This window comes from Protopterus annectens, chromosome 9.part0 (assembly GCF_019279795.1).
Source record: "Protopterus annectens isolate FY-2018-M chromosome 9.part0, PAN1.0, whole genome shotgun sequence".
NCBI classification, from domain to species: Eukaryota; Metazoa; Chordata; order Ceratodontiformes; family Protopteridae; genus Protopterus; species Protopterus annectens.
In genome coordinates this window covers 147,729,575-147,745,131 of record NC_056743.1, presented here as the reverse complement: position 1 = coordinate 147,745,131, position 15,557 = coordinate 147,729,575, and positions in this window count along the sequence as shown.

The window sequence follows — 15,557 nt, the reverse complement described above, 5'->3', positions numbered from 1 at the left end:
GGGATAATGTTCAAAGCTGACAAGATTATAGTAATGTGGTCAGACAAAATATGCTTGGTGGAATATACAAGTCTCATCTTGGAAGAGGGAAGTAGCAAGAAAGAACAACAGACAGTCTGTAGTTACCAGGAATGTCAAAAGAAAAGCATGCAGAACTGTGTTGTGAATACTATGCAATACAGTGTCAGTTCTTATACTATGAGCAGTTGTGTGATAAGAACTCTAACATCTAGCTTTTCAAAACCATAATTTATAGTCTCTTATCTGAAAATAGTTCTCAATGCAAGAGTATGGAATTTAGTAGATTTAAACAGTAGGTATCCAAGCATGTGATGGACTGACACCCACAGTATGCATACACAGTTAGAAAGAAATATGCAGAAAATCCTTATGAGAAACAGCACTATTATTGGCTACGGGATTACCATTTTGCACTTGTAGAGCATAGGAATACACCATTACAGAAACTCCATATCTCACCTGCTCAAATCCTAATAAACAGAATATTATAAATCAAATCAGTGATGGTTCCTTAAGGGTTTCCTTCATTAAAAATATTGAACCTTCAGCTACATGAAACAACTGACTGAAGCGTTGACATAATGAATCCAACAATAAAAAAATATTTCTTGCAGGGGCAAGCCCTCCTACCATCTAAAGCTCCTCCCACACCCTTAACCTCCTGTATTAAATCCAAGGTTACACAATCATGGAGAAATAAAAAAAAATAACATTAAATCAGTGCTTGTCTTGAAATAGAAACTGCACCAGCTGGGGCTTTCTATGAGAAAAGCAATCAGAAAGCTAAAAATCAAGGAGTAGAAACTCATCTGTTTTATATTCCAAGTACAGGGAAACCATTACCAACTTCTGTTACCTTACTAATGCAAGAGAAATAAGGTGAGATAAGAGACATAACTATAATTATGAAAAGTATTCTAGAAGACTCTCAGGACTGCATAAAGGAGGCAAAGTGAAACCAATGTTCTTGGCAGGATCATCAGCTTGACACCGCGATCCTATGTTGTTCAGTGGAAAAGTAGTCCATTCAAAGAAGAGACCAAAGTCACCTTTAGAAGGCAAGAATGTGTAGTCCTGATAGTTGATTGTAAGCTGGAAAAAATAGTAAGATACAATGATATACTAGAGCAAAAATAGTAAGATACAATGATATACTAGAGCAAAAATAGTAAGATACAATGATATACTAGAGCAAAAATAGTAAGATACAATGATATACTAGAGCAAAATTAGTAAGATACAATGATATACTAGAGCCAAGTGAGAAAGGAGTTTTACATGAAGTATGGAACCAGAAGTGCCTGCATCAGTAGTAAGTCAACAGCTGTTCCAAAATGAATCTAGAACTCAAAATGCGATTAAATACTCAGTGAAGACATCGACATTTGGGAGAGTAATCAGTAGACCAGCTTGCTATACAGAGACAGCTCATAGGATTGCTGCAGAGTTCCGGTGGAATCTAAAGATTTAAAGTTACAAAGATGCTTTATTTAAAACTGTATGGTCTTTGTACAGAACAGATTAGTGGTATGCTAATACATACATACACTTAATTATCCAATGTTTATGTTGTAATCAGGCGCCTCATTAAATAATATAGTATTTCTAGCTTTTGTTAGGAGATTTCAGTGTATAGTGCATTGTTTTAAGAATAGTAAGTAATCCTATTGGGTAGGCATTGTCACATGGTCATCCCAACAGTATTTGTTGGTAACAGTGAAATCCTCATTGAGTCTTTTGCTTATGGAACATCTTGACAAACACTGCGATGATTTATTAAGCATCCCTTCAAAAAATACTGTGTTAGCTTAGCCAGTGTGCATCCTTCCAGGTATTGTTTTGGGAACTGGCAAGTTCTTTTATCTGAACATGGCAGTGATTCATTTTGACATGGACACTGGTTTGGGAGACTTTCTATAATGAAGAAGGTAGTGATGTTCTTACATATCACTGTTGCAGTATTCTTTACCTAAGTGATTTCCTGCTAAGGATAGCCCACTGTCTGGCCAGTATAACATTTACTTCTTATAGGCATCGTACATCACACATAAGCACCCCATGTACTGCGTAGGGCATAAAGGTGACCTACAGACACACATTCAGAACACTTTGCCACCAGTCTGAATGCTTGCCTACTGTGCTGGTTACCAAGCCTTGTTTTCAGAAAAGTGCCCTGTTGGGGTTTCTTTTCTTTCATTCTTTTTTTGAGCTTATTGTGTTAATGTCATCTAGAAAAGAAAGATGTCATTGTGTGAGGCAAATTCTCCTAAAGACCACCATAACCAGTGTCTCTTCTGTTTGAGTGCTTCCCACTATCATAAACAGTGCCTGGATAAGACTCCACATAGTCTTCTCTCCTCCCTGTCCATATACCTGGAGAACCAACATCTTAAGTTATTGGCTCAAGGTCCTATGGTGTAATCCTCCCATGCTGAGTGACAGACAACTGCCAAGAAGACATCCAAAAAAGTTAGATTTAATCCAGCTCCTGTCCAGCCACCCTCAGACCTCTCTCTTGAGGCTAGTGAAAGTCCAAAAGATTGTACAGTGGTTGCTTCAGATTATTCTGCCATGACTCTGTCAGAGGCTGGCATGGATATGGCTTCTTGCACATCCTCAAAGATTTTTCAAACATTGGCAGCTGATATTGAGGGGGGGGGGGATTTGCTATTTATATCCAAAGGACCGAAGGGAGATTTCTCGGATCTTAGGGAGGAGATTCCTACAGCAGTTAAGTCATACCAGGGGTCTTACCCTCTGGGGGTGTTTTGAGTGACATCCCGCAGAAAAAGAACCAAAAAAAAGCATATTTTCCCTGTTTTTTAAGGATCCCCAATGTTAATGGCAGGATTTCACTTGGTGTATATTTAATGCTTTGGCCTTGATGACTCCTCTAGGGGTCTCTGTTACAACTCCTTCCTGGTCTTCCACTCCACTCAAAAGACCTAGGGAATTTGATTCTTTGGATGAGGACCTGGACTCGGGGGAAAATATTTGGCTTATTCTTCTCAAATTCCTTCCCCCTCAGACTATAGTTCAGAGGAGGAGGATTCCATAAGTCCAGACTCCCACCTGCAAAAACCATTGCCTGTATGATGGATTATTTTAAGTGGGATTGTTTTTCTTTATAAATGCCCTTCTGCTAACCCTCTGATAAGCTGTCCAAGTTATTGCCCTCTACCAAGGTATTACTTTATGATAAGAATTTTTCTTACTGAAATTGGTACACCTCGTTTGCTGTAGCATAGACTAGATCCAGGCCTGCTGAATCTAGCTTTGTTTGTATAACTTGAGCACTAATCCAGGCATTCTTTAAAGTATTCAGTTGTATTTATTACTGCTGGTAGTAACTTGATTAAAGTGTAGCTATCATTTCTAAGTCTTTTGGATTAAGCACTTGGGCTTCAGACCAGTTGTTTTACATTAGGAAGGTTTGTGGCCTGCACTGTGGTGGCAGGACAGGTAGCTTACATCCTTCTAAGTTGGGAACTGCTGATTGAGAGCTCAGTGTCTGTTATTCTAAAAGTGTATTAGTTCTGGTTTAAGCACTTGGGCTTCAGGCCAGTTATTTTACGTTAAGAAGGATTGCGATCTGCACTCTTGTGGGAGGAGAGGCTGGACTCTGCCCTTCTGAGCAGGGAATTTCTGGTTAGAGGCTTATAGTGCCTGCATATTCTAACTGTTTCTTACTGAAATTGGTACACCTTGTTTGTTGTAGCATAGACTAGATCCAGGCCTGCTGAATCTAGCTTTATTTGTATGCTTGTTGTTTGTTTATTTCCTGAAATGCTAATTCCACCTAAAACGGCCTTTAGCACTTCTGTGGATCCCTAGTGATATCTGCATTGCTTACTGTACTTATTTCCTTGTTTCACTTGAAAGAAAGTTACTGTTTGTCGTTTTTGCATTTAAGTTACCTGTAACACATTGCATTTAAGTTACCTGGCACTTGCTCACTAAAGCAATTATATAAGTCAGCTCAAAAAAATTAAAAGCACTACACCCTCACAAACTCCCCTTGAGTACATTGTTCCCCATTGGCCCTTTTTTCAATTATAAAGGAATTCCCAATACTATTCTAGCATGTCCAAAGGTCAGTTGTCAATCTCCTCTCCGGTCCAGCTGGTGAATCTGGGAATCTTGAGGCAATGTTACAACTGCCTCATGTACACAGACAACCCTCTCCTCCTCCCAACAAATTCCAACACATGTGAGAGATGCAACCATATAGCCAAACTGGAGGCTAAGCTCTCTCAACTCAGTACTGGCGTAATCAGTCAGGAGGAGAAGGAAACCAAACTCACTACAATTCCAGTCTCACATAGACCTACCACGACAACAAACCAAACACATAAACACACAAAAACATACTCGGAGGCTCTAAATAAAAATCTGCCTAAGCAGCAGAGACCTCCAAAGCAGACACCCAAGCAACCGCTACCCCAAAACAAAACACGTGCAACACATAGCTCACAAAGCCAGTGTGCCGAACAGTCACAACCCTTAAGGCTAAACAACACACCTGATACACTTGTAATAGGTGACTCTATCATCAAGCACACTGACGTCCCGCTCACCAGGCTGAACAAGGAGAAGGTCACCGTGAGCTGCCTGTCGGGCGCTAGGATCCGCCACATAACACAAGCATTCAGGTCACTCCAAGGCAAGTACAAATATGACTCAGTCATTGTCCATGCTGGTGTGAATGACCTGAGACGTACCTCCCTGGACTACATGAAAAGAGACATAGAGGAGCTCTCTGAGCATGTAGCCCAGGCCGGTATGACCCTGACCTTGAGTAGCATCTTACCCTCACCAAGAATGATGCCACAATATGAAGACAAGATGATCAATTTCAACAATTGGCTTAAGTGTTGGTGTCATTCAAAGGGGATCCAATGCCTGTCAGCCTGGGATGACATGCTCGACAAGCCACGATGCTTCGCTAGGGACGGCTTGCACCTGTCACCCTGGGCTTTCGGATATTGGCAAAGGCTCTTGCTACCCCCATAGTGCCTTTTTAGGCAAGGCTCAAAAGACAAACCCACCTCCATAGGTATCACAAGGGATAAGAAACTAAGAGTAATGCTACTCAACGCCAGAAGTCTAAACCTCAAGATGCATGCACTCGAAACTCTCCTTAGCATGGAGAACATCGATATCTGTGCAGTAACAGAAACCTGGTTCAAGGCTCCCGAGAGCACCCCAGCACTACCAGGTTATACCTCATACCATGCTTTTCAGCCCCAAAACTTGGACCGAACCACAAAAGGAGGGGAGTATCAATATTCGCCAAAGATACCCACACCTCCAGGTTGGTGGCACAGCACGAAGCATCAGAGACTATCCATGTGCAACTAACTGTGGTTAAACTGCCTTCCAGTTTATAGCCTGCTACAGACCACCCTCCCAAACACAGGAACCCCACTTGGCCTTCCTGAGAATACTGGAAAATATGAAGGTCTCTCCATACACCATTATATTGGGCGACTTCAACTACCCAAACATAGACTGGGAGCATTACTCTAGCTCCAACACCCTAGCCCAAAGGTTCCTAGAATTTATAAACTCAAATGCTATGGAACAACTTGTTACCACTCCCACAAGAGGGGAAAACATACTGGACCTGATCATCACCAACATGGGGACACTATGCTCCAGACCAGAAGTGTATCCCTCACTGGTAAGATCAGACCATAAACTAATCTCACTGGATATTCACATCCCGACCCCACCCCCTGCCCAGAAAACCACAGTGAAAAACTTCTCTAAAGCAAATTTCACACCTCAAAACCGAGGCGAAATCCTTCAAAGGGGCCGGGCCTGTGGAAAATACGGCCCAGACCGCAGAATCCTTTATAAACGCATTCTATGAACACCTTCAGGAATGCATGGATCATGCAATCCCAAATAAAACCAAGACCCAATCCTCCAAAGGCAGACGTCCTGTCTGGTGGACCCCAGCCATAAACAAACTATACAATAGAAGGAGGAAGCTACTACATGATAGAGCAAAATCCCAAAAGGGAAGGCATCTCTGATCAGTATTAGCAAAAACTATGGGCACTCATAAAATCGCCTAAGGCCAGCTTCGAGAGAAAAATTGCACAGGACACTAAGGATAATCACAAGGCTTTCTTTAGTTAAGTTAGGAACCTGGGTGGGAATTCCCAGATATGCTCAGAATTAGTCCAAAATGACAAAAAAATACACCGAGCCCACAGACATTGCCAACATCCTAGCTGACAGGTTCAGTGCAAACTCCCCCCCCTCCCCACCAAAAGGGCAAATATCTATCCCAACAGAGTGCTGCCCCCCTGACATCTCAGATGCTCAGGTAAGAGCCGCCCTCTCCAAAGCAAAAATCACAGCATCAGTGGGACCAGATGGTGTCCCGGGCTGTGTTCTACATGAACTCCAAGAAGAGCTAAACCCAAACATAAAACTACTGTTCAATCTTAGCCTTACTACAGGATATGTACCCAAAGAGTGGCGTACAGCAACAGTGATCCCTCTCCACAAAGGTGGTGCCTCAACGGATCCTGGAAACTATCGCCCCATAAGCCTGACTAGCTTGGTCTGCAAAGCTATGGAAAGGATCATCATGGACCTCATAAATAAAGATATTGGGGACCTACAGACACTGGATCCTACCCAGTTTGGCTTTGTTAAGGGCAGATCCTGCCTCTTAAACCTGGTCGATTTCTTTGAAACAGTCACCAAGGCCATTGACGAGGGGAAGGTGGTCCACACAGCCTACCTGGACCTCGCAAAGCCTTCGATACAATACACCACTCGGCATTATAGATAAGCTCACCAGCTTAAATATAAACCCCTATGTCACTAGATGGGTTGCAAACTGGCTCAAGGACAGAACTCACATGGTTAGAATTGCTGGAGCCATGTCAGACTCCAAACCAGTTACAAGTGGCATCCCACAAGGCACAGTCCTGGGACCTCTCTTGTTCGGTATATATTTCTCAGCGGTACAGGCCAACACAGAAGGACTGTGGCTGACCAAGTTCGCAGATGACTGCAAACTGGGCGCCATAATAGCTTAGCCAGTGTGCATCCTTCCAGGTGTTGTTTTGGGAACTGGCAAGTTCTTTTATCTGAACATGGCAGTGATTAGGTTCATAGGTTCATACTAGGCTATCTGCCCGAGGGCATTTACAAGCCTAGCCCATAGTTTTGTGGCTTACGCCACCCCTTTAGTATGGGGAACTATACCCATTATTTTGCTGTGCCTCTGTCGAGCAGTGACACTGAGGTAATCCCTGGGGTATATCTGCGCAGTTCATTTTGACATGGACACTGGATTGGGAGACTTTCTATAATGAAGAAGTTAGTGATGTTCTTACATATCACTGTTGCAGTATTCTTTACCTAAGTGATTTCCTGCTAAGGATAGCCCACTGTCTGGCCAGTATAACATTTACTTCTTATAGGCATTGTACATCACACATACGCACCCCATGCACTGCGTTCGGGCATAAAGGTGACATACAGACACACACATTCAGAACAACTTTGCCACCAGTCTGAATCCCTGCCTACTGTGCTGGTTACCAAGCCTTGTTTTCAGAAAAGTGCCCTGTTGGGGTTTCTTTTCTTTCATTCTTTTTTTGAGCTTATTGTGTTAATGTCATCTAGAAAAGAAAGATGTCATTGTGTGAGGCAAATTCTCTTAAAGACCACCATAACCACTGTCTCTTCTGTTTGGGTGCTTCCCACTATCATAAACAGTGCCTGGATAAGACTCCTCATAGTCTTCTCTCCTCCCTGTCCATATACCTGGAAAACCAACATCTTAAGTTATTGGCTCAAGGTGCTATGGTGTAATCCTCCCATCCTGAGGGACAGACAACTGCCAAGAAGGCATCCAAAAAAGTTAGATTTAATCCAGCTCCTGTCTGGCCACCCTCAGATCTCTCTCTTGAGGCTAGTAAAAGCCCAAAAGATTGTCCAGTGGTTGCTTCGGATTATTCTGCCATGATTCTGTCAGAGGCTGGCATGGATATGGCTTCTTGCATATCCTCAAAGGTTTTTTCAAACATTGGCAGCTGATATTGGGGGAGGGGGGGGGGCTTTGCTATTTATATCCAAAGGACCGAAGGGGGATTTCTCGGATCTTAGGGAGGAGATTCCTACAGCAGTTAAGTTATACCAGGGGTCTTACCCTCTGGGGGTGTTTTGAGTGACATCCCGCAGAAAAAGAACCAAAAAAACAAGCATATTTTCCCTGTTTTTTAAGGATCCCCAATGTTAATGGCAGGATTTCACTCTGGGTATATGTAATGCTTTGGCCTTGATGCCTCCTGTAGGGGTCTCTGTTACAACTCCTTCCTGGTTTTCCACTCCACTCAAAAGACCTAGGGAATTTGATTCTTTGGATGAGGACCTGGACTTGGCTTATTCTTCTCAAATTCCTTCCCCCTCAGACTATAGTTCAGAGGAGGAGGATTCCATAAGTCCAGACTCACACCTGCAAAAACCATTACCTGTATGATGGATTATTTTAAGTGGGATTGTTTTTCTTTATAAATGCCCTTCTGCTAACCCTCTGATAAGCTGTCCAAGTTATTGCCCTCTACCAAGGTATTACTTTATGATAAGAATAGCAGGATTATGGAAAGGCTGGGCAAGAAAGTTTACACTGTTGCCACTTTATGCTTTAGTGAAACCAACTGCCAGACTCTCATGATTAGGTATGTCTTGGTTGTCCTTCCTCAGGTGGTTTCTGACCTTCCTGACTCTGAGGGGAGCACTTGGCCCTTTCCCTGCTGGGCTCTACTTCTCAAGTTGCATGCCACTCAATCAAATGCAGCTATGAAGCAACTGATGCTTATTCCTGGGCTGCTGCCTTTGGTTCATTTATGAGGTCTTTTTCTGGTCTTGTCTTTAGGCTTTGCCTGATGACATTAAGGCCAAACATTTGGATCCTCCTTTAGATAAAACTCCTTTTGGATCTGCTGCTGCTGACCTTTTCAAGTTCATCCAAGACAAGTGCAAAGCCTTGTGGAAGCTGAAATATATTTTTGTTTCTCCTATTCCCAAATTTCAGAGGAATTATCCCTCTAAGTTTGTATTTGTTCATAGGCAATCTCATCCTCCTCCTAAGGGCAAAAAGGGTTCTGGGCAGGTGCCTCCAGCTAAGTCTATTCAGACTTCTACCTCCCAGAAACCTGCTTTGTAGGACAAGCCAGGTGCCATTTGACAGTTTTCCTACGTCCATCAGTCAGATTCCCTTGTCCCTCTGTCTACCCATGTCTCTTTCAAACTGACTACAAGTCACTTCAGACTCTTAAGTTCTATCCATTATCTGTCAAAGATATTTCATGGTTTGGAAGTCCCTTTCTCTCTCCCTTTTCAGGAATTCCTTGGCTTCCTCATGAACAGCTCTCTCTTCTTCCAGTGATTCTTCACTCTGCTTTGGTTCAGGGCACCATTCAAGCTGTGAAGCTTGCCCAAGTGGGGAAGGGGTTTTATTACAGGGTGTTTTTTGTTTTATGAAATGAGGACACATGGCGACCAATTCTGCATCTTTTCAGGCTGAACACTTTCCTTAAAATGTTTTCCTTTTGAATGATATCTCTGCAGATATTATTTCCTTTTCTGTTACCCCAGGCCTATCTGGTATCTCTGGATCTCAAGAATGGCATACCTTCACATCCCCGGCCACCCCTCTTCAGTAGATTTTTATGTTTCTCTGTCTCTTCGTTGTATTTTTGAATTCTCTGTTTTGTCCTTTGGTCTCTGTACTGCCCCAAGGGTATTCACCACATACTTAGCTCCGGTCATTGCTTTTTGCAAGGTTCAAGGTATTCAGATCTTTCCCAGTCTAGATGCTCTGCTTATTCAGGCTCCTTCCCCCAACTCTCTGCTTCAGGATCTCAAGTGTACTGTTTCCCTGTCAGAGTCTGGGATTCACCATAAACTTAAGTTCTGATACCTTCCCAGGATCATATTTTCCTTGGCTGCAGACTTCAGATAATTGCTGTCCTGGCAAATCTGCCTGCCCACAAGTCTCTCTCTAATAACCATTTTTTCTGTCCCTTCTTCCTCTGCCATCTGTCACAGACAGGAAATTTCTCAGGGTGCTTGGGTTCATGGCTTCCACCATTTCTGTGCTCCTTCTCACCAGGCTGCATATGAGGAAACTTCACTGGCATCTCAGATCACTGTGGCTTCAACATTGCCACCCCCTGGAATTCCAGGTACCTTTTCTTCCCTGTCTCAAGCTCGACCTTCAGTGATGGATTCATCAACTTTCTCTCAACCAAGGGCTTCCTTTTCAAGCTCCAGTTTTCACTCCGGAGGTCCTTACAATCACCTCAGACAGGGGGTGGAGTGTCTCCCGTGAACACCTAAAGGTTCATGGTCTCTGGACTCATCATCAGAGGTCAGACCACATCAGCACAAATGAGATGATGGCTCTGCTACTGGCTTTGCAAGCCTTTGATTCCTTCCTTGATCCCAGGCCCCTCAAAGTTTTCACAGAAAATACCACAGTGATATGGTATTAACAAACTGGGGGCACAAAGCCCTATCTTCTTTGAAGACTAGCTCCTCAGGTCTGGGATCTAGCTATCCAGTATCAAGTGACTCTTCAGGCAGTTTACATTCACTCAGTGCACAGTCTAATGGCAGACACCTTGAGCAGGCCAGCACACAGGTTCACAAATAGCTGCTTTACAGAAATGTGTTCCTGGCCATTGGCCATTGGTGGGGCATTCCTTAGGTAGATCTTTTTGTCACCCCTCTGAACAGACTTCTCTATTCTCTTCCTTGGAAGGGGATGTTTCTGTACCCCCCACCCCCATTACTGTGAGTTCTGCACAAGATCAGGCAGGACTCAACCTAAATCTTGCTGGTGACTCCCTTTTGTTTCAGACAGCATTAGTTCCCCTTCTTTCTTACTTGGACAGGGACAATCATCACAAGTTATCTCACTGGCTGGATCTTATCACACAAGACAAGGGGTACTTGTCCACTCCTCAAATGACACTGTGGATGCTAGGATTATGATCAATTTTAGGCACCTCTCTTCTGACAATGTGCTTCAGGTTTTGTAAGAGCCCGGGAAACCCACTACCAGGCAATCATATATGTTTGAATGGAACATATTTTCTGTCTGGTGCTTCTCCCACCATCCGGATCCCCCATCTGTGGAGGTTCATCATTTTTTCTCTTATTTATATTATGTGCTCCATGCTGGTTGGCATATTCTTAAGTTAAAGCTCACCTGTCAGCAATGTCTGCTCATCTGCCCCTGAGTCCTCCTCTGGCATCTAGATTTGAGGCCAAGCAATTTCTTAAAGGTGTCCATCATATCAAGCCTCCCAAGAAGCATATTCTGTCTCCCTTGGACTTCAATTTTGTACTTGAAAAATTGACTCTGGCTCCTCTCCTTTTCCCCCACATTTTTGTACTTGGAAGACTGTTGCTCTTTTGTCTCTCATTTCAGGGTGTCCAAACTTCAGGCTCTAAGGGCTATTCCTCCCTTCTTAGTTTTTGTCTCTTCATAGTAATCCTTTTATTCCTAAAGTTTTCAATGAGTTGTCCCTTAATTAGTCTATTCATCTTCCTTCCTTTTTCCCTTCTCATCAGTCTGCCAATGAGAAGATTCTTCAGACCTTGGATTTGCACAGACAGCTCAGATATTATTTGGATAAAACTAAAGTTATTTGCAAATCTGAGTGGCTTTTTGTTTCTTTTCATCCCTGCACAATGAGTATGGCTGTTTCTAAACAAACTGTCTCCTCCAAGATTTCTAAGACCATTTCTTTTTGTTGTTCTTTTCATGGAAAATGTCTTTCTGCATTGGTAAAGATGCATTGTACTAGGGCAGCTGCCACCTCTGGTGCATTTTTAAGGGTTTGGATACCAATTCCATCCTTGAGACTGCTGCTTGTTCCTTTGTTCTTACTTTTACTAAGCATTACAAATTGGATGTTATTTCCAGGTGCAGAACAGGCTTTGCCAGGGCTATCCTACATGGGTTTGTAGAGTGCTCTTCTGTGCATCACTCCTCCCAGGCTTCTTCTTGAGCTCTTGTAGTTTCCATTAGGTAAACAATACTGCAACGGTGATATGAAAGTACATAATACAGTTGTGTAAAATCCTTACCATAACACTGGCTGTCCTTTTTTCACTGTTGGAGTATTTGCTCCCTCCCTGCTACCCCCTCTATTTTAGCTCTTGCCCGTTGTTCCTTACACTCCTAGCTACAGGGTATTTCATCATCTTTTTTCCTTCTGAACGCACATGTTCTTGTCGCCAAGGACACTCTTTTCCTCCTTGGACTATTTTAGTTCTGAGTGTGTGCATTTGTACATCAACTTTATGCTCTATGGCATGTTCAGGGAGCATACATGTGATGTACAATGCCTACAAGTATTAACGGCTTTGGTTTACTGGCCAGACAGTGGGCTATCCTTGGCAGGAGATCCCTTAGGTAAAGAATACTGCAACAGTAAGGAGAAGGACATCTATTGTTATGGTAAGATTTTATACAATTGTACTTTTCTCCATACCTCTCAAAATGATATGATACTAGCTGTAATTTGGCAGCTGCCATGTCATTTTCACAGGTGCTGGAGATGTGTAGAATGGTTCCTTTAGCAGCAGCAACCCCATCCAATACACACGTCTGAAGAATAGCTCTAGCAAAAATTGCACTAGTCAGTTGTTGAGTAAATATAGTTGTCTGCACAATCTGTATTACTTAAAAGTTATTGGAGGGGACTTGGTGTAATGGCTAAGGTCTTTACCTCACAGATACAAGGTACAGGGTTTGATTCTGACCTCTGTTTATTGGCTAAGCTTGTAATAGTCTGCAGACTGACTGCCTGGTATTTAACTATTAACCCATGAATCTATTGTTTTCAGGGTGAGGCTGGAAAAATGGTTGCAGTCTTCACCTCACAGATACAAGACACAGGGCTTGATGCTGACCTCTGGTTATTGGCTACGCTTGTAACAGTCTGCAGACTGATTGCCTAGTATTTACCTATGAACGAACAAACACACATTCTTTCTCTCTCTCTTGGGCAGTCATTGTTTCAGCTTTTCTTTTTTATTAATTCCACTTGTAAGAGGTGCTGGTACGTCCTAACCTCTTCTACTTACTAAGATATGCTAGATTGAGGAGATTAAATGGAGTACCAGTATCAATTATTAATCCATCTATGTATATATAAACCTGTCTACCCATCTATGTGTAATCTGTTTACCTCTATTTGCCTATCTACTTATCCATCCAAGTAAAAGTAACATCAGACCACAGGTGGTTAATAAACAACAAACAACTCTGTTTACTGTTTAACATGTGCCACTGTGATTTTGGCGCAGCACTTATGCTGAGTCTAGAGTTGTCCATAATTGTCCAGATTAGCAAACCTAGCAACATATCTGATTAATTCCACTGAAGTTTCTCCTGCTATTTAAATGAAGGACAAAAAGGAGAAGTTCATAATGGGTCAGCTGTGCTATGCATAACTTCAGATACTTGGAACTTGACTGGGGCAAATATCACCACACCTGATAAACAGTATTCAGGAAAAAATGGTTTGTGCTTGAAGTATTTGTCTAGGTAGCAGTAGTGCCCTATTTTTATGTATAGACATTTATCTCATCCAACAGTACTTTCTTGTATTTTCTAGCAGTATAAGAACAATGTATTGACAATTTGATGGTCTCAATATAGTTAAATTGCCTAAAAATGATGTAAGCTAATATGAGGCAACCAGTTTTAATTGATTTTTTTTTTTTTGGTAAAATATAGTCAGATTTTAAAGTAGGGAAGGTCAAGTATGATATATTTTAATGGAATGGTAGAATAATGGGACTGTATTACACAAGATTTTATATGAGTTTATGTATCATGTTTTACATCAGGATAAGTGAAATGAGTGCACTTCATCAGGAGTCACTGTGTTAAGAATGGACATACAGAAGAACAATGCTGGAGGGGAGTCGGTACTTGCACACACATGCTGTTATGCAAGACTCTACAATTCCTTTGTGAATGATCAGTGCAACATGGAGGTCTGGCTATAGTTGTACTATATATTCCAGCATCAAAGGTTAAAGTGTCTATTAGCAGCTTTTACACTATTACTAAGCAAAGACCACAGGTTGCATCATCAGCAGATTTGGTGAGCTCAATAATTGCTTGGAAGGAGTCTTAAAAATTTGAAAGCAGCAGTTTTTGGTGGCCATTTGGTCATGAAGCAGATGGCTGAGTAAAAGCAGAACCAGTTTTGCTTGTGAAACTGGGGAGGGAGGAAGGAATATATGGAGGGTGATACTCAACACACTGTATGTGAGCGAGACAGAAACAGTCAAGTTTTTAAATCATCTCTGATGTTTACTCAGACTAACTACCCATCTCAGTATTCCTGTACAAGTTTAGGGAAGTTTCTCCTTACCTCCAAGGTTGCACAATCTCAGATTTAGCATATTTACAGATGTGGGGGTGCTGAAGGTATTGCAGACCACTCTGCAAAATTTCTTTTCAACTGTAATATTTTTAAAATTGACAACATGTGTTTCTGCCATAACATTTTCAGAAATTCCAGTTGCAGTGTTTAGTGGTATGGTGCTTAGCTATAGATCTGTATGAAAATAGGATCTGCCCTTTCCTGGGGAATGAGGGGTTTACTGATCTGACAGGGGACACATGAGTAAGTGAGCTTAGTTCAGGTTTGTGAATTGCAATTGCTGTCAGAAAAGTTAGGTGACTTGGTTAGACTAATATTAACTTTTTTGTTGTTAACCAGGTAGGTGGACTGGCCAGAGGATCATGCTCAGCCACCACCCAGGTCATGTAGGCAAAGGCACACAGAATGTAAAATTAAGAAATAGGCTACATAACCAGCAAAAAGTTATTTAAGATTATATCTACGAATTACTGAAATAGCAGCTACAGCCAAAGAGACAAACACTTTGAATAAAAACAGGCTATGTATGAACACAAAATTTTGGGAAAAGATGACTCAAGCAAACCTAAATAAGGATGTGAACCACTTACTTAAAATTGCACTGGATGTGGATTCCTGATGCAGATAAGCTGGAAGACTGAGCAGTCATACAATGAGCCTGAATCTCTTGCCTGAAGCTGTGTAAGTAGCACTTAAAGCCACATTGTGTGCAGATTTTTGGAATCCACAGTCATTACTAGACATACTATGTGAAATCACTTTCTGGGCAGTAGTCAAACATTTACAGGACAATAATGTTTAAAATTTAAATGAGAGATCTTAAAAAATCCTATTATGAGTCTGCGTTTCATTTTATTTTATGGTACCATATCTTATCTGTGTGACTGATGGGTTATTTGATTTCCACAGAACTAATATAATACCATATGTCCTTCTTCAGTCATTTATGCTTTTATGACAACTGCTATTATTCACAGCAAACTCAAGATTTTTTTCTCTCTAGGAATGAAAGCTTATTTGGAAAGTATTATCAAATTTTCACTACTTTATATGTAAAGTAGCTTCATAAGAAGATATTTTAAATTCTGATGT